We start from the raw sequence: 21,377 nt of genomic DNA on the forward strand, positions 1-21,377 counted from the left end.
TTCAAAGCAAAAATAATTGGCTTTCTCATTATTTCAGAGTGTGAATCTTGCTGGTTCCTTATGAACTATGTGAACTTGAATAAGTTAAACAATTGTACAAATTCAGTCTCTTCTCCCACAAGCTGGGGAAACTAATACCAGAGTTATTGAAAATATTAAATGAATTAAGAAGTTAGTTCATTTATTTACCTAACAAATATTTCTGAAACTCCTTTTAAGTGCCAAGCATTATGCTTGGTGAGACAAAGACAAATAATCCAAAAATCCTTGATAACAGTTTAACAGGGGAGGGAAGCACAGGAATGCTTATTAGGGTAGAGAATGGAAGTGCTGGGATAGAGGGATGCATTGTGGAAGGACAGATGGTGAGCAACTCACCCCGCCCTGGGGGTTGGGAGCATGTCAGGGATTGCTCTCGAGAGGGTGGTACCTGAGACTTGAGAGGCAGATCTTAAGAGAAGAGTAAGAGTTACCCAGCTGAACAGGAAGTAGAAGAATATTCCATGTTATGGAGACAGCATAAGCAAGGATTACAGATGAGAATCAACATCATATGGAAAAGGGAAAATGATTCAGTGTTGAATTGCTTCACAAAGACTCCGACCCTCCAGAAATGTTAGTCACCTCCCTCTCTTCAACCCCTAAATGTGGTCTTATTAAGAATTAAAGGGAAAAAAAAAAAAAAAGAATTAAAGGGGTTCTCAAATCTTGGAGTCAAGACATAGAGATACCTGCCATATGAGTCAGGTATAGCCACTGCAGGATGTGTACACACTTGTACATCAGTGTGTGTTTGTGGTGTGTGTGTTGGTGAGCTTGTGCTTTGTCATCTATGGCTGATTTTATATAGGTTTCATTAGGAAGCCAATTTCTTCCTCTTAGCAGTTCAGTTTGACCTCTGCCATTAGTATATTAGATTAGAGTATAATCTAATATGCATGTATACATTATATACACAAAATATACACTAATGTGGTCTATTAGGTTGCCTTCTGCTGTACTTCTCTATGAACTCTCTGTATAGCTCTCTAAGAAAACAGCTGTCATGTTCTATGAAAATCCTTGTGCTCAGACTTGTACCACAAAGGGGACTTTTCTTAACAGTGAGCTAGATTTGCCTATTCCTGAATTCCCTAAAAAGGTATTCCTGCCAAGGGCTGCAATGGAATTGAGACTGACTCCCTCATTTGAGACACATTCAGAATTCTAGCTCAATATTAAAACTCTGCTGTTGAGGTTAACATAGGTTTTTCTAATTAGATTGTTCACAAAAGGGGATGGATGAATCACCTATAAGTTCTCGATCTTCTTTCTTAGAATCAGAGACGAGTTGACATGGACAGTATATAAGTTGCTCTATTAGTGCTTCTGGCTTTGCTTATATTTTCCCTGGGGAGCATAGCATGACTTGGTCATTGCTGAGCTTAGTTTATTTCAGGATAGTGGTAAACATTTTCTCCCATGAAGTGTAGCTGTAAAATGATGATAAAAATAATAGAGATAAATATGGCCTCTATCATGGTTAGTCTCTTGGGAAAGTGGATTCTGGTGCCAGCGCTGCCTTCAGATCGAAGCATGATCTATTGGATACTCTCAATTAATTTCATCCTTTTAAGGATGAATTCCATTGCGTAAACCTCGCAACCATGTCATGTAAATAAAGCATGAAATATCATGTTAATTTATACATGAGGTGACACTGTAAAGTAGTAAGAATCATTTTCTTGGACGCCTTGCAAAAATGGTTCTGAAGGTAGTTTTAAAAGAGTTTCAGAAAAACTTTTAGCATTAGTTGACTCCCTTTTTAGTTTTATTCATTTGCTCATTTTTTTCATCAGATATCTGTCAAGGGCCTATTATTATTATTCTGGTTGTCTATTACATACTGGGAATAAAAACCATGAGTGAGACTTAACCTGTTCTTTGATGAGTACTCAATCCACTTTGGGTGGTGGTCATGGGGTAAGCATGGAAGAAATACACAAAATACAGTGTGATAAATGCTATAGTATTAGATATATTCTTATGTCTTATATATATTATACATTAATCAATAGTGACCAATTCCTGGATTGTTAGGGAAGGCCACGCAGAGAGAATAAGGGTCTCTCCCAGAGCTGACGTCCCTGGAGAATAGGACAGTGTTGGGAAGATCTAAGCTCTGCCTTCTCTTAAAAGACAGTGTCATCGTGGTGTAGATGTGTTAATAGTGACAGAATTGTACTGGTTACTTGAATTTCAAGTGGTAAATCTAAGGAGAGAAAGATTTCTGGATGAATTAGAAAAGAAAGTCATCTGCTCCATTTCTTTTAGAAGTAGTAAACTCTATGGTTCTTTTTCTAAGACAAGAGTGAACATGAAAATCTTTTCAGATTATTCAAATAAGAGTTGCAATTGTCATTATTTCTACCTTTATCCATTAATGCTTTAAATCAGCTCTCAAACACAAGGTTATGAAAACTGACTAAGAGTAGTCCTTTTTTTCTTGTAGCAAAGAATTTACCAGTTGAGACTAAAGGAAAGAAGCAGCAATAGAAATGACCCAAAAGCATATTTTACTGCATGTTTTAGGGAAATGCTATTTTATTACTTTGGGGTAAAACAGAGAAGCAACAACCCATTTGCTAAGTGAAGAGTTAAAAACAATTCTGAATTCTTTATTTGCTCTCATTAATCTTGTTTTCAACATTTCATTTCTTTCTACTCAACTTTCTGTGCAGAGATAAATGTCTCAACCTAAGATAAATGTAACAAAATTCATAATTTATTCATTGATCATAACGTTTGGAGGTGAAATATTGCCTTCTAGCCAACATCAGAATTAGCTGCAGCTAGTACTAGGTCCTGGAGGCATTAAAAAAGACACACAAAGTCTAGGTCCTTCCTTAAAGAAAGGGAAATCTAGCTAGAGTCGCAATAATTGAATGATACTGCCAGATTCACATTAAAAAGCTTGTGGGACCTGTGACTCTCTCATGTATAAACTCTTAGATATTGAAACCCTGAGAAACCTTTCAAGGTTGACTTAAGTTAGTAGGACGTATTCATTTATTAACTACTAGTGCAGACCTAACATTTGCCAGTTACTGAGTTTAGTGTCGAATATGTTTCCACAAAGACATGGTTCTTGCCCTCATGGAGTGGATGTATTAGTAGATTCAGGGGATGCTTGTATCAGGCATGGTTTGTGCTTCTTGTTGATGAGGCAACATGCATTAAAATTCAGTTTTAGAAAAGGGTGATTTCTGGGGCAGGTGGTGCAGAGGAAAGTAAGTGTAATGACCCTGAACTTCTAAAGCTAGACCCAGTTCATCATGCTGATTGGTTTGAATCTAGAAATCTCCCAGGATGGGATAGCTAAGTTTACATGTCAGAAAAGTGTGTGACCACAGCTCTGAAGTTGCCTCCTGAGATGCTATTGAATTTCGGGGCCTGGAATCTGGCCTGAGAAGTGGGTGTTTATAATTACATGTTTTCACATATGTTTTCCTGACTGCTTTATGTTTTGGACATTATTTATACACATGCTGTATAGGAAAAAACATATACTTGACAAGAAAATTAACTAAAAGATTTTAATGTTAAAAAGGACAGACAGAGCTGGGGCCTGAAATCTAGTGAGAGAGGTAGATAGTGAAGGGTTAACCAGGCTGGTCTTCAGCATTAAGGAAAAAAAATCTCCTCAGATGTGTTTCTAGCTCTATAAGCTAGTCCTTCCACAAACCCACCACACATAAAACCTAACATTCTTTGCAAGTCTCAAACAATAGACACTCTAAGAAGATTACATCACAGTGCATGTTTTTGGTCAGGAGACGGCATATTTGTGAATAGGTTGGCCTGCAGCGGTTTTCTGCCAGTGTAGTCCTGTGATTGACAAGTACAAATAGTTCCTCTAGTGGCAGCATAATTAGGTATCACGGCTGCTGTGTGTGGTGCACGTGGCTGCCAGCCTGAGTGAGGTATTCTAGAGTCGAGGGATTGGTGAAGCTGATTTTTCAAGGTGTTCCTTCTTTTGTTCCTGTTAAACCTCTTCCTTACAAAATATGTCAGAAAGACAAGCTTTATATTGAGAAAGATTATGCTGAATCCCGCTCAGTAAACAATGAGATAGTAATGTAATACTCTTGCGACATGCTTTGGACTCAGCCTGCTGATTTTTCACTGAAAGATGCTTGGTAAATCTCAAGAGGCCAAAAGAAATCCAGAATACTCCCAAAGTCAGCCTGTAACTAAACTCTTCTTGTAGCAAATCTAGACGAAAGACCCCGGGTCGTTAAATTGTTTTTCTCTTGCAAAACACTCCTCAGAAGTTAAAGGTAGAAAAGTGGAAACAGGAACATGGGCCATAATGCCCAGGAGAGCTGGAGGTTTAATAGCTGGCATTAGGGGGATGCCAGGGCAATGATAAAAAGGATTTTGTTGCAGTTCCCCACTGTTGTTTTAATTTTCTTTATATGGCAGATCCAAAATTTGAATCCCTTCTTAGCCACCTAAGTCACCTACCTTGCCTGCTCCAGAATCTCCTCTCATGGTCAAAGATTAATCTCAAGGTGAAAGGGGTAATCATGAGGTGGCTTTACCTTAGAGTTTGTCTTTATTTTCTGCATGTTTGGCCTCTGACATAATTACCTTTTCTAATTTAATCAACATATGGAATTACTTTTCCTAAACATGACTGAGGGGGTCAGCATTTATGTTTCTTTTAATAAGATTACAAAACTCCTTAAAAGTTGAGAGAGAGTTTTCCTCATGTGATAAAAAATTCCTAAGAGATTCTTGATTTATTACTATTTTTTGAATGCAAAGACTTGAGCACAGTGTTTTAATTCTCATTAAATGCTTATGTATAATTTTAACTATTATTCATTTGCTAGTTTACATCCATAGGAGACATTACATAGTGTGCTGGTCCCAGTTCCCCATTTTAAGTGTGGCGAACTTTATTTATAAATATTCTGGTAGTTGATTTTAGATTTTATTTTACCCCAAACATCCACAAATAAATTTAAAAATAGATGTAAAAACACAATATGAAAGTATCTCCTCAAATTCATTTTATTAGGATAGGACATGATTCTCAAATATATGTATAGAAATCTAAACTTGCAATAGCAGCTGATCTGGAGGTGATTTTTTTTTTTTGCAGTAGACTAGAATTCTTTGCTTTATAAAATAACTCTCCACAGATTGATTTAAGTAGCATTCCTACCCAGTTCGTTTAACAGAGGATTATGAATAAGAAGAATTCCTAAGCACTTTGATGTACATTTAACTTCTTAACATTTCTACTGAGTGAAGGAAGGCATTTATATATTTGTCTTTCATTCAACAGATTTTTTTAGGTACTTCCTATGTGCTGAATGCTGGAGTAAATGTAGGCATTAAGAGTCCTTAAAAGAGGGAGAGATAGAAGGTGGGAAACTGAGGTTGGAGTGGTGTGCTTTGGAGAAGGAGAAAGAGGTCATGAACACATGAGCAACCTCTACAAGCTAGAAAAGGCAAGGGAACGGATTCTCCCCTAGAACCTCCAGAAGGAACGTAGCCCTGCTGACACCTTGATCTTAGCCCAGTGAAACTGATTTTGTATTTCTGATCTCCAGAACTGTAAGATAATACATTGAATTGTTTAAAGCCACCTAGTTTCTGGTAATTTGTTACAGCAGCAATAGGAAACTTATACCTGGAGTTCTGCCCTAGTTCTTGAAATTAATAGAAAATTGATAAAGATCGAGTTTATCCTAAAACCAAGGATTAAAGGCCCTATTATTTGCAACCACAGATACATATCTTCATTCAGTCAGTTTCTTTTTGTGGACATATGTCTAGTCTCTTCTATGTGCTAGGGATGCAAAGATGGATAAGACATGTTCCCTGCCCTCTCAAGGGCCAGGATAGTTTTAGATGCTTTTGTCTTGCATAATAGGTGGAGGTATCAGTACTTAATAATGAGTTCATTATAGGAACTGGGTCATTTTTAAATTTGTGGATTTAGAAGGTTCTATATAAATTTACACCAGCTCAGTTTCTGAAGATAGTTTGTCTTTTTTCCCTGTGTGATTTCCAGCCCCCTTCAGAGGTTGGTCTACACTGAATTTAGAGCTGAGTGAGCAGACCATGGTTCCTCACACAGCCTCTCCCTTCTGGATTCTCTGATGACCTCTCTGATCACTGCCCACAGCCCAGGAGGCTGAGGAGAGCTGATAATGCCACTTACTGACATTCAACACAATTTCATTAGACCCAATACATTTTCCGTTGCTTACACTAACTATGAAACGTTTGGACAGATAAAAAAGCCCACCAACAGAGTACTTATTTGGGAGAAATTCAAAGCTGGGAATTGGAAGGGAAAAATGTTAGAGGAGGAAACCTATGAATACATTCAACACAACTGGCTTCAGATGTAATGTTTCAAAGGAATTGAGAATGGTTGTGACAAGGTCTCTTGATTCAACGTCCAATGTTAAAAAAGAAAAAAGGAATATAAGTCTATCTTTTCAGTATGAGAGAGGTTTAAAAAAGAGAGAGATATAAAACAGAGTTTGAAGAGGTGGCTATGACAAGACTGTGACACATAATTCACCTGATCTTCAAAGGAAGTGATGGAGAGGGCAAACTACGATGATTAACAGCAAAACTGAGGGAAAGCACGAGTTGAGAAGTGGACCAACCATGTGAGGAAGGAGGAAATTGACAGCACAAAGCCTAGTGGAATGGAGTGGTGTGGGAGGAAAGGGTAAGGTTGTGATGGATAGGACTGTAGAATGCTGAAAAATAGGGTGAGGTTTAACTATCCAGCAGACAAGGAAAGCCACTGAAAGATTTTGCAGTTTTTATCCATTACCTGGCATTGGCTTAATGTAGCCATAACTTTATCCCATGTGCTGGCTCTTCAGAGTCGTAAGGGAAGTTCTTCTGACGTTCCTCCATCTCCAGATTTAAATGTGTAAGGAAACATGAGTCATCTTCCACATGGCCTATGGAGGAGGCATGCTTCATATTGCGTTCTCACCAATATATACCTCCCCCTCAAACATAAACTATTATAGTTTCTTCAGAAAGTGGAAATAAAAGAGTAGCTCATCTCCTCCATGGTCAGAGCCTGGCTCAGTAAGATGGTTTGTAGAGCTCACAACAGTGTTAGTAAGACTTTGGATAGGTGATCAGGGTTCAGTGGGAGGGTGGGGAGGAGCGGGTGGTGTGAAGTGGTTCAGCTCCCCATCTTCTGGTTGCACATCTACTCTTGACACTGTCTTCCATGGAGCAAGAGAAGGGTTTATCTGTACTGCAGTGGACTAGTGTGTTATAAAATATCTTATAAATAATAAGAGCTGTCTTTTCTTCTCCCAAGGTGAAGGCTAGATAGCATAGCCCCAGAACAAGGCACATATAGAACCAGGTAGATGAGAGGTGAAGGGAATCTTTTTTTTCTTAAGTGCTTGGAGTTCTAATGAAAATGCCATCGAACAAGAAAGTAAGTTTTGTTTTCTTTCACGTCCTAAAGAATGTTGTCAAACTAAGACTAACTTGGACTCAGCCAGAGCACATCGTCCTGGGATCCCGGAACACCTCTCTGAACTTCTTTCCATTGAGTGCTTGAATTTGAATGCAAAGGTAGCTCAAGAAGACATTTGAAGACAGCATTTTGGAAGGCAGTTAGCTTGGGGCTGCCAAAAGTTTGGCCACATGCTGAGCTAGTTCAGAGATGGGAACCCAAATGAAGTCAACTTTCCCCCTTTTGGCATCATTTATAGTTGATAAGGAGTTAACTCAAGTTTGCTTGTTGCCTCCACCTTGTGAGAGAATTCAGTTTCACAAAAGCAAATTTAGAGGAAACAGAGTTGCATTAAAAAAATAACAGTCCCTTTAGATTTGGGTCATCTTGAAGATTTGATTTCAAGAGTGTTTTAGTGTAAACACATTTCTAAGGTTTTCGAATGCCAGTTGATATAGTCCTTTGGGGAGAAACCAAATGTGCCCAGATAAAATAGGGGTAAATGCCACAGTGAAATTCTCATGAAAGGTAAACTGTTGCAAAAAGATATATATATATATATTTACTATCAGCTTTGGCCAGAGATTCAGCAAAGATAGCTCAAGATAAAGTAGGACAAAGACTAAATCCTAATACTTTTGATTAAAACAGACTCAAAATTATTTAAAATAATCTTTCCATCTTCACAAGGGAGTCAGCTGTGGTTTGTGGTCTATGATGTCACTTATGCACATCCCAGCAAGGGACTGGTGTAAATAGCCACCACCAATCCCAGGGTGAGCAGCATTCTCAGTGCAGTTCCAGATCCTTTCTGCTTGTTTCCTCTGTGCTGTCTTCAGAAAAAGTGAGGAATGGCCATCCCTCTCTATTCAGTAGGGACAGTCAGGTGTTCAGAGACTCTTGAGTTAAGATGGTCCATGTTTGTCCAATTTTAATTCAGCAAACACTTACTGAACTCCCTTCATTTAGCAAATGTTTACCATACTCTTCCTTGTACTGTGGTTATAGGGATTAATCATGGTCTCTTTCCTCAAGGATTTCACAGTCACTTGAAGGAGACACGTCAGTAACCCAGCAATAACCATGCTGAAGTAACACAGGATGCTGGGGAGGCCAGGGGAAGGCAGATAATTCATCTTGGTAGTGAGGCACAGAGGGAGGTTTCCAGGAAAAGTATCCAGAGAAGACCACACTGAAGCTGACTCTGATACTCTGAAATGTAAATGAATTACATAGAATAAGCCCCAAACCTTACTTCCTAGTGAGAAACATTTGTCTGTCTTACTAAGTGATGGATTGTGACTCAGACATAATAATGGGTCTGGATATTATTTTACTGGTTTCCCATCCCAATCCTGCTTCTTCCTCCTTTTAGTTCAGGGTGTTAGATACACACTAAAACAAGTTAGGAATCTCAAGTGTTGAGTACCATTTTAGAGCTCATGACTATACTAGTTGAGAGTCTATTTGCTCAGGGGAAATAATTTGTAAGGAGATTATGGAAACAATACCATCTGCGTTTGTATAATGGCTCTTAGAAAGTACATTAATGGGCATGATGTTATTTGGCTAATACTCAACTCATCCTTTCAGTGACTAGTGTCAATATTTCCCAGGCAAAATTTAGAGCAGATGTAATTAAGATGAGGTCGTCCTGGAGTAGAGTGGGTTCCTGATCCAATGTGACTGCTAGCCTTATAAAAAGGTGATATTTGGACACAAACACTCATAGAGGGAAGGTGATGTGAACAGACACAGGGAGGAGATAGCCATCTACAAACCAAGGAGAGAGGTCTTGAGCACATGCTTCCCTCACAGCCATTGGAAGAAATCAACCTTACCACAATCCTGATTTTGGACTTCTAGCTTCCAGAACTGTGAGACAACACATTTCTGTTGGTTAAGCCACCCAGTCTGTGGTAGTCTGTTATGGCAGCTCTAGTCAACCAAGATGCCCACCAAACTCTGACATCATGGCTTCAAGTAGAGGGAATATGGGTCTATTGACCCATATTGCCTCAGCCTATCAGAGCTGCTCACTTTCCTCTGGGCTGCCAGGAGGGAACTTGAGTATTTTTCTCAGAGGTGCCAAGCGTGGGTTGTGAATTAAGTATTGCCCAGCATGAGGACCTTTTGTCTTTTAAAAATGGTATTGGAGGAGGGTAAGAACTCACAGATTAGCTTTCTTTTATTTTGTGGAATGTTGGACAGGGAAGAAAACGAGAAAGAAACGGCCCTCAGGGCAATTTAATAATACTTATTTTAACCAGTGGTGAAAGAATTCACAAGGTATTGGTGGAATATTTTTAAAGAGAGAAGGTATTTCTGTGGATTTCCTTTTCAAATGACAAAAACAAAAAACAAAAAACAAAAACAACCACCTTAAAATCTTCACTTTATTTTCTTAAAGATTTGTAGCACTCTATAATCTTCATTGCAACTTCCTGACTATTTTTTAGTTTTCCTCTAAATTTGAACCCTTAATGATCAATGTTCTTTAATCCCATGCCTAATTGTTACTAGTTGTCCAAGAGGCACATAGTTTACTTTCCCTGATTTGCAGAAGGCATGTGTATTTGTCTAAGGGACAGATTATAATATGATCACACTTTTAATTTTACAATGTGATATGCTGTTAGTATTAATAAAGTCTATGCATACAATAATTTGAATTTTGAACGTGACTGAGTAGGAAACAAGTAGGAAAGAAATATGGTGTCTAGAAAGACTATTGGACTTGGAATAAGAAAATCTGTGTTTAAATGCAAGCTCTGACTTCCTACCTCTGAAACTGAACTGATCGTATAACCTCACTGAACATTGTTCAAGACTATAAGATAGTGATCTCCTGCATATGTTTATTCTGCAAATTAAAATTAGATAATGTACATCAAATCATCAGGAATGATGCCTACACATAGGTACACCCTAAAAAATAGTTATTGGGAATTTGTTAGATTGAAAGCTGTATTAGAATAACAAATGGATGTTATTTACATTCCAGTTCTGTTTTTTAAATAGCATGTTTTTTTCTCAAATATGAAAGCTTCTTAAAATTAAGTACAAAGGACCTAACCTATAATCTATTTTTCAAGGCATCTAGTTTTAGGATGCTATTCAATATTTACTGAGGGTTTCCTATGTACCAGAAAGTGGTTATTATCTCATCTGGTCCTTATAAAAACCCGAGAAGGGAGACACCATCATTACTCCCATGAGAAAACCGAGGCTTAGAGAGTAAGTGCAAAGTCTCAGCTAAGAAGGGAGAGAGCTTGGATAGGAAGAAGCATAGGGCTGGGACCAAGCCTTTAACCTCTGCACTAGGCTGCCTCCCTATAGTAGAGAAATTATCCCAAGCACTACCCTCTCATCATCCAGAGGATGGCTTACAGAGAAAACATTTTTATATTGAGAAAGATAACTAGCAAAAGGGATTAGATTTATCATTACCACAGCATAAAGAATGAAGACCGAGAAAGCAGAAGAACTACAATCCTGCAGCCTGTGGAAGGAAAACCACATTCACAGAAAGATAGACAAAATGAAAGGCAGAGGGCTATGTACCAGATGAAGGAACAAGATAAAACCCCAGAAAAACAACTAAATGAAGTGGAGATAGGCAACCTTCCAGAAAAAGAATTCAGAATAAAGATAGTGAAGATGATCCAGGACCTCGGAAAAAGAATGGAGGCAAAGATCGAGAAGATGCAAGAAATGTTTAACAAAGACCTAGAAGAATTAAAAAACAAACAAACAGAGATGAACAATACAATAACTGAAATGAAAAATACACCAGAAGGACTCAATAGCAGAATAACTGAGGCAGGAGAATGAATAAGTGACCTGGAAGACAAAATGGTGGAAATTACTGCTGCAGAACAGAATAAAGAAAAAAGAATGAAAAGAAATGAAGACAACCTAAGACACCTCTGGGACAACATTAAATGCACCAACATTCGCATTTTAGGGGTCCCAGAAGGAGAAGAGAGAGAGAGAGAGGACCTGAGAAAATATTTGAAGAGATTATAGTCGAAAATTTCCCTAACATGGGAAAGGAAATAGCCATCCAAGTCCAGGAAACACAGAGAGTCCCAGGCAGGATAAACCCAAGGAGAAACTCACCAAGACACATAGCAATCAAACTGACAAAAATTAAAGACAAAGAAAAATTATTAAAAGCAACAAGGGAAAAACGACAAATAACATACAAGGGAACTCCCATTAGGTTAACAGCTGATTTCTCAGCAGAAACTCTGCAAGTCAGAAGGGAGTGGCATGATATATTTAAAGTGATGAAAGGGAAGAACCTACAACCAAGAATACTCTACCCAGCAAGGATCTCATTCAGATTCGATGGAGAAATCAAAAGCTTTACAGACAAGCAAAAGTTAAGAGAATTCAGCACCACCAACCAGCTCTACAACAAATGCTAAAGGAATTTCTCTAAGTGGGAAACACAAGAGAAGAAAAGGACCTACAAAAACAAACCCAAAACAATTAAGAAAATGGTAATAGGAAGATACATATCAATAATCACCTTAAATGTGAATGGATTAAATGCTCCAACCAAAAGACACAGACTGGATGAATGGATACAAAAACAAGACCCATCTACATGCTCTCTACAAGAGATCCACTTCTGACCTAGGGACACATACAGACTGAAAATGAGGGGATGGAAAAAAGATATTCCATGCAAATGGAAATCAAAAGAAAGCTGGAGTAGCAATACTCATATCAGATAAAATAGACTTTAAAATAAAGAATGGTACAAGAGATAAGGAAGGACACTACATAATGATCAAGGGATCAATCCAAGAAGAAAATATAACAATTATAAATATATATGCACCCAACATAGGAGCACCTCAATACACAAGGCAAATGCTAACAGCTATAACAGAGGAAATCGACAGTAACACAAAGAAAGTGGGAGACTTTAACACCTCACTTACATAAATGGACAGATCATCCAGACAGAAAATTAATAAGGAAACACAAGCTTTAAATGACACAATAGAACAGATAGATTTAATTGATATTTATAGGACATTCCATCCAAAAACAGAAGATTACACTTTCGTCTCCAGTGCACATGGAACATTCTCCAGGATAGATCACATCTTGGGTCAGAAATCAAGCCTCAGTAAATTTAAGAAAATTGAAATCGTATCAAGCATCTTTTCTGACCACAACGTTATGAGATTGGAAATCAATTACAGGGAAAAAAACGTAAAAAACACAAACACATGAGGCTAAACAATATGTTACTAAATAACCAAGAGATCATTGAAGAAATCAAAGAGGAAATAAAAAAATACCTAGAGATAAATGACAACGAAATCACAACAATCCAGAACTTATGGGATGCAGCAAAAGCAGTTCTAAGAGGGAAGTTTGTAACAAAACAATCCTATGTCAAGAAACAAGAAAAATCTAAAATAAACAATCTAACCTTACACCTAAATGAACTAGAGAAAGAAGAACAAACAAAACCCAAAGTTAGCAGATGGAAAGAAATCATAAAGATCAGAGCAGAAATAAATGAAATAGAAAGAAAGAAATAGAAAGAAAACAATAGCAAAGAGCAATAAAACTAAAAGCTGGTTCTTTGAGAAGATAAACAAAATTGATAAACCTTTAGCCAGACTCATCAAGGAAAAGAGGGAGAGGACTCAAATCAATAAAATTAGAAATGAAAAAGGAGAAGTTACAACGGACACCGCAGAAATACAAAGCATCCAAATACAAGCAACTCTATGCCAATAAAATGGACAACCTGGTAGAAATGGACAAATTCTTAGAAAGGTATAATGTTCCAAGACTGAACCAGGAAGAAATAGAAAATATGAACAGATGAATCACAAGTAATGAAATTGAAACTGTGATTAAAAATCTTCCAGCAAACAAAAGTCCAGGACCAGGTGAATTCTATCAAACATTTAGAAAAGAGCTAACACCAATCCTTCTCAAACTCTTCCAAAAAATTGCAGAGGAAGGAAAACTCCCACACTCATTCTACGAGGCCACCATCACCCTGATACCAAAACCAGACAAAGATACTACAAAAAAAGAAAATTACAGACCGATATCACTGATGAATATAGATGCAAAAATCCTCAACAAAATACTAGCAAACAGAATCTAACAACACATTAAAAGGATCATACACTATGATCAAGTGGGATTTATCCCAGGGATGCAAGGATTCTTCAATATATGCAAATCAATCAATGTGATACACCATATTAACAAAGTGAAGAATAAAACCATACGATCATCTCAATAGATGCAGAAAACACTTTTGACAAAATTCAACACCATTTATGATAAAAACTCTCCAGAAAGTGGGCATAGAGGGAAACTACCTCAACATAATAAAGGCCATATATGACAAACCCACAGCAAACATCATTCTCAATGGTGAAAAACTGAAAGCATTTCCTCTAAGATCAGGAACAAGACAAGGATGTCCACTCTTGCCACTATCATTCAACGTAGTTCTGGAAGTCCTAGCCATGGCAATCAGAGAAGAAAAAGAAATAAAAGGAATCCAATTTGGAAAAGAAGAAGTAAAACTGTCACTGTTGGCACATGACATGATACTGCTATACATGGAGAATCCTAAAGATGCCACCAGAAAACTACTAGAGCTAATGAATGAATTTGGAAAAGTTGCAGGATACAAAATTAACGCACAGAAGTCTCTTGCATTCCTATGCACTAACAATGAAAGATCAGAAAGAGAAATTAAGGAAACAATCCCACTCACCATTGCAACAAAAAGAATAAAATACCTAGGAATAAGCCTACCTAAGGAGGTAAAAGACCTGTACTCAGAAAACTATAAGACACTGATGAAAGAAATCAAAGATGACACAAACGGATAGAGAGATATATCATGTTCTTGGATTGGAAGAATCAATATTGTGAAAATGACTATAGTATCAAAAGCAATCTACAGGTTCAATGCAATCCCTATCAAATTACCAATGGCATTTTTTACAGAACTAGAACAAAAAATCTTAAAATGTGTATGGAGACACAAAAGACCCCGAATAGCCAAAGCAGTCTTGAGGGAAAAAAACAGAGCTGGAGGAATCAGACTCCCTGACTTCAGACTATACTACAAAGCTGCAGTAATGAAGACAAAAACAGAAATATAAATCAATGGAACAGGAGAGAAAGCACAGATATAAACCCACGCACCTATGGTCAACTAATCTATGACAAAGGAGGTAAGGATATACAATGGAGAAAAGACAGTCTCTTCAATAAGTGGTGCTGGGAAAACTGGACAGCTACATGTAAAAGAATGAAATGAGAACACTCCCTAACACCATACACAAAAATAAACTCAAGGGGCTTCCCTGGTGGCTCAGTGGTTGAGAGTCTGCCTGCCAATGCAGGGGACACGGGTTCGAGCCCTGGTCTGGGGGGATCCCACATGCCGCGGAGCAGCTGGGCCCGTGAGCCACAGCTACTGAGCCTGTGCGTCTGGAGCCTGTGCTCCGCAACAAGAGAGGCCACGATAGTGAGAGGCCCGCGCACCGCGATGAGGAGTGGCCCCCGCTCACCGCGGCTGGAGAGAGCCCTCGCGCAGAAACGAAGACCCAACACAGCCAAAAAAAACTAAATAAATAAATAAATAAATTTATTAAAAAAAAAACAAAAACAAAAAAACCTCAAAATGGATTCGAGACCTGAATGTAAGACCGGACACTATAAAACTCTTAGAGGAAAATATAGAAAGAACACTCTTGGACATAAATCACAGCAAGATCTTTCTTGACCCACCTCCTAGAGTAATGGAAATAAAAACAAAAAAAAAACCAATGGGACCTAATGAAACTTAAAAGCTTTTGTACAGCAAAAGAAACCATAAACAAGACGAGAAGACAACCCTCAGAATGGGAGAAAATATTTGCAAATGAATCAATGGACAAAGGACTAATCTCCAAAATATACAAACAACTCATGCAGAGCTCAATATTAAAAAAACAAACAACCCAATCCAAAGATGGGCGGAAGACCTAAATAGACATTTCTCCAAAGAAGAGATACAGATGTCCAAGAGTCACATGAAAATCTGCTCAACATCACTAATTATTAGAGAAATGCAAATTAAAACTACAATGAGCTATCACCTTGCATTGGTTAGAATGGGCATCATCAGAAAATCTACAAACAACAAATGCTGGAGAGGGTGTGGAGAAAAGGGAACCCTACTGCACTGTTGGTGGGTATGTAAATTGATATAGCCACTATGGAGAACAGTATGGAGGTTCCTTAAAAAACTAAAAATAGAATTACCATATGATCCAGCAATCCCACTACTGGGCATATACCCAGAGAAAACCATAATGCAAAAAGACACATGCACCCCAGTGTTCATTGCAGCACTATTTACAATAGCCAGGTCATGGAAACAACCTAAATGCCGATCAACAGACAAATGGATAAAGAAGTTGTGGTACATGTATACAAGTGCGTATTACTCAGCCATAAAAAGGAACGAAATTGGATCATTTGTAGAGATGTGGATGGACCTGGAGACTGTCATACAGAGTGAAGTAAGTCAGAAGGAGAAAAACAAATATCGTATATTAACGCATATATGTGGAATCTAGAAAAATGGTACAGATGAACCAGTTTGCAAGGCAGAAATAGAGACACAGATGTAGAGAACAAACGTATGGACACCAAGGGGGGAAAGCCAGGTGGGGTGTCGGTGGTGGGATGAATTGAGAAATTGGGATTGACATGTATACACTAATATGTATAAAATAAATAGCTAATAAGAACATGCTCTATTAAAAAGAATTTTAAAAAATAAGGAATGAAGACCTCTCAGAGATCACTGCTGTCTTTAATCTCTTCTTGAAAGAGAAGTCTTGGGAAAGGATAAATGAAAGTGCACGATGCCCAGCATTGGGAGAGAAATGGTTTCCCACATCTGAGATGACTCACGTCTTAACCTTTTTGCTCTAATTTCTCTCTTTGTACATATCCTGTGATTTACTCTCTGGATGATGGCTCTGCAGCCAATTCCCAGCCAAAGCACGCAGATGCTATCCATTTCAGAAGAGACACGCACTCTGCTTGTAAGTGGTCACTTTTCCCCTAGCTTTCCATATTTCTCTTCCCCTGAGAATACATTGTTGACCATGAAGTAGGTTAGGAAGCACAACTGTTTCACACAATAAAAGAGACAGGTTGATTTTGTGGCGTTTTGCTACATCGGTTACAACCGATTGATCCTGGGTATCAGAGCCTCCTGTAACTTCCTCTTGGGACTGTGGTGGTGCGTATGTGTTGCTGGTTTTGCAGTGTGGCCTACATAGGGTTGATCCTACCCAATAATTAGGGGCTTACTCCTTTGATTTTTGTCTCATCAATCGGGTTCATTTTGCCTCAGACACATTTTTCTCCTGAAGATTATCTCCACACACCTCAGTGCTGAGAAAAACGAATTCCAGTAAAACCCAATAAATCTGACAGAAAAATGTGGAGTTAGGGATCCACACAGACCATGAGGACTGTCACATTAAAGGCTCCTGGGGATTTTTTTATGACTTTTTTTTCCTTCCTCTAATGCTTGGTCTCTTGCTTCCATAAATTGTATGGGCTGGCTTTTCATTAACTCAGAAAGCTGAAATAATTCTTTGTAAAGAATTCTTTAGTCACACATAATTCAGAAGTTCACCAAGATCAAAGCCAGTCAACTTTGTGGCGGACACAACACCGTATATTTCATGTAAATGGTGTGGCTTCCTGCCTTCTCAGCTGGAGTTGTTCCAATTTCACATCCCTTCAGCAGATAATGGGACCCTCTGATACTGTCCCCAGCACAAGAGGCTGCTCTGTGTCCGATCCCATCTCCCTCAGGAGCCAGTGCAGATGCTGTCTGTACGGGCCAGTGAAGTCATTCTGACACCCCTCCTTCAACATTATCTGAAATTTCATGAGGCATGGGAGTCCCTAGGGGGTCTGGGGCAGAGGGGTGGGGGAGGCGGGCAATGGAGTAGAGAAATGCTTCATTGTTCAAGCCTCCTCTGTTGCTCTTATTCTCCCTTTAGGGGGGTGGGATGTATTAAAGGGGCCCAAAGGTGAGATTAAAGTAAACCAAGAGCAGCAAGACCAGACAGTCTTCCTTCTTGGGGGTATTGCTCTCTTGTTCTTAGACTGTCTTACTGTCCTTACGTTTTTCATTTAAAGTATACAGGCACAGGAGGAAATGATGTGTGAGAGACATGGGAGAAAGAGCTTGACAGTTGGGCTGTAACAATAACAGCACTGGAATAATAGAGGGCCTTTCCAGGGGCTCACCTCTTCTATGCATCCCCACATCGTGGGCAGAAGCTCAGAGCCGTTCAGAGACTCACCACACACTCGGATGAAACAAGGATAAATTCTTCATGATGCAGAAGAAGGAGAAGGGTGTCTCAGCAGGTGAACTCCAGAGGTTCCAGGCACCTATTTACTGTGTGCCTGTTGGCTGCTGTATTGTTGAAGTGACAGCCATCTGAGTCCATTTCCAGATGAGTCCATGGAATCACGAGCATTCAGTCCCATGCATGGCTAGTAGTGGCTGTGATATCTGAGAGAGACTCCAGGGACTCAGAGGAGGCCCAGAGATGAGGGACAAAGATAAGAGATGATAGAGAGGCAAGGGATGTACCTGAGAAAGACATCCTGTGCCCTCAAGGAGAGGAAGACTCAAGGAAGAGAGGTGGAAAGTCAGCCAGTTGCAGGAGGTAAAATGACGCCTTCACCTGGCACATCGCCGTGTGCTAAGTGGAACTGGCCATCCTGTTTCCATTTGGTAGTCTGGGTAATTTCTCGGGGACTTCAGCAGTCTAGGTAACATGGCCTTTCCATTATACCACAAAATTCAAACCCTAAAAAAAGTCAGCCTCTGGTTCATCCCTTCCCGTGGCTAGCACAACTTGGGGCCAATTGCATTATACCCTTTTGCCTTAGCTTTTCACATCTGCATTACAGGATCAGAGTAACTAAGCCTTAGCTTATTTTGTCAGGATGTTAATGAATATAATAATACATGTGGTCATTCAAACTTGTAGAAAATGCTCTGTTTGGCAACATAATGGAGATATCGACAGTGAAGTCAGAAGAACAAAAACTGGCTTTCTATTACTCCCAACAATAGCTCATACATCACAGAAGTTGCAAGTCAGCCTCCCCTCCTTCCTCCATAAGGAGCAAAGCATATTTTCAAAAATGGAAGCATCTGGTTAAATATTAAATAGGAGAGTCATTCTTCTGAGGTCTCGCATTGCCAGCACTTAGGTAGCAGTTAAGTAAGATGGCCGTTGGCTTTGACGGCCGTGCATTTATGATGCTGTATAAATAATAACTGACAGCAGTTCCACGACAATCTTTCCAACAGTCTTGCCTCCATTTGCACTTTCCTTAGCGGCTTATGCTCACGCATACCCTCATACATACCCACACACTTTGCCTGGCTATCATAATAGCTATTGTCTTCTCCCTCCCCCTTTCTTTCAACAGATGTGTCCATTTTTAGTTAATGCAAAGGAAATGGCAGCTTTTAAAGGTAGCCTTTTGTATGGGAAAGAGCTGCATTAACTGTAAAAGCCTTTTAGTTGCACAATTTTTATATTCAGGCTACCCTCCCCAGACATTGCTCCCCCAGCTCTGCATTTCTCTTCAAGCTTACTGGCTATTAGAAGGGATTGCTTAGGGGGCTGTGAAGGAGCAGCTCACGGCAGCAGCAATAGCAACAGCTGAGAAACTTTAGCTCTCGGTTCCTGGGCCAGCGAGTAGTGGCATTTAAAGCCTCTGACAAGTAATATTTGTGTGTTCAAAAACATTTTACGGAAAAGTTTTTTGTGCCAACCCGTGCTCGAGTTGCTAATGGTATTTGTCTAGGCCATTGGCCAAATAAAAACAGATTCACACATATGAAATAGAAGGACCCTTGGAACAATAACTGACATTTTCAGATTGTCTCAAAATGTGATTAGCATGTGAGCTCAGGAGACTGTGAGATCCGCAGGGCCACTGTGGGGAGAAGCTTCAGCCATAAACTGACCTCAAGTGAATCCATACAGGAGAGAAACCTTGCATGTTTGTGGTGTGGGAAAATCTCAGGCAGGCAAGGGAGAATGCCAGCTCTGCCTGCCAACTCAGGTATAGGAGAGAGGGCCCAAGGATGTAATTCATGTGGGAAAGATTCTATAAGGTGATCACATGGAACCCATCTAGTATCTAAGGCTTCATACTTCAGCCAGCGAATGCATCCTACAGGCCTTACTCAACAGAGTATGTTACCAGAAAGACAAACCTCCCTCCCTTCCACCTTGCCCTGAAGCCCAAGTGTTGAGAATGCACAAAATAATTTGAAGAATCTAAAGCACTCTCTGGAAATTTACAAACTCAGAAAAACCAGCCATCAACCCAAGCTGTAGAATTGTCAATTCCATCGTGGCTCAAAGCTTGCTACTCACTAGAAAGAAACTCTCTACAAGGATCACACCCCGGTTGGTATCCATACCTTGGACTTAAAGAAAAGTCTTGTGACAGGCAGTTTTTCCACTCTACTCTCCTCTCCATTTCTGAGAAAAACCTTCTAACCTCCTATGTCTTTCTAAAGGCTGCTCCTGGCAAAGGTGAGCAGAGCGTCTGTTCCCTTAATGAATGCATTTGACTATTATGTTAGGAAAATTTGCAATGTGTCCATATTCCTCTAGGTGGAACTGAGAATCAGTGAAAAGATAGGATCATTCATAAACAGTTGAGCACCAACTGTGTACATTGCTAAGTTCTGGGGGATATGAAAGTTTTCAAGACAGATAATGTCTGCACCTTCCTCTGTTGAGCAGCCCATGTCAACAATGAAGATAAACTCCATCAGGACAACCTACCAACACCTGAATATGAGTTTTTGTTCTTAAGTATTTCCTGTGAGTTCTACCAACAGATGAAATCTTCCCCCAACTGGTCTAAGTTTCTTCTGTCCTCATGTCTAACCAGCCCACGGATCATAGTGGTTCCCAAACTTGGCTTTCATTGGAATCACCTGGGGAGGTTTAAAATACAGTGACCCTTACCTTCCTGAGGTTTTGATGTAATTGGTCTGAGGTGCACCCCAAGCGATTCTATTGAGCAGCCAAAATTGAGCGCCACTGCTAGATTCACATCATCTCCCCATGGCTGTTTCCAAATAACAGGCCATAACCGATCCAGCTGCTGGGAGTGTCTTCTTCATTCTCGCCTGCCCCATGCCCTCTCTTACACCCAGTATATGGGTTTTCATATGTTTGCCAAATGAACTTGACCAAAACAAGGTCTTCAGATACCAAGGATAATTCGGTTTCTCTAGAAGGCTGCAGTTTTCTGAAAAACATTGTGGGTTGTTGTAGTAGGTTTCTGTTGCTGCCATAATGAATTACCACCAATTTAGCCAGCTTAAAATTTATTTACTTCCAATCCAAATTTATTTCTATCAACCCTTTTATTATCTTGCATTTCTGTAGGTAGTAGTTCTGTGGAAGTCTGATATAGGTCTCACCAAGCTAAAATCAAGGTGTGGCAGGGCTGTGCTCCTTACTGGAAGCTCTGCGGGGAGAATCTGCTTCCAGGTTCATTGAGATTGTTGGCAGATACCACTTCCATTGGGTCAGGACTGAGGTCCCGGTTTCCTTTCTGGCTATTGGCCACGGTCATTCTCAGCTTCTAGAGGCCACCTGCATTCCTTGGCTCGTGCATGGCTCCCTTCCTCTGTCTTCAAAGCCAGTAATAGTGGTTTGAGTCCTTCTCATGCTTCAAATCTCTCTGATCTGTCCTTCCAGTTCCTCTGTCCTCTGCCTTGCTCTTCCTCCACATCTCTCTCTGA

Source organism: Balaenoptera borealis (assembly GCF_965194805.1).
Source record: "Balaenoptera borealis genome assembly, chromosome: 7".
NCBI classification, from domain to species: Eukaryota; Metazoa; Chordata; class Mammalia; order Artiodactyla; family Balaenopteridae; genus Balaenoptera; species Balaenoptera borealis.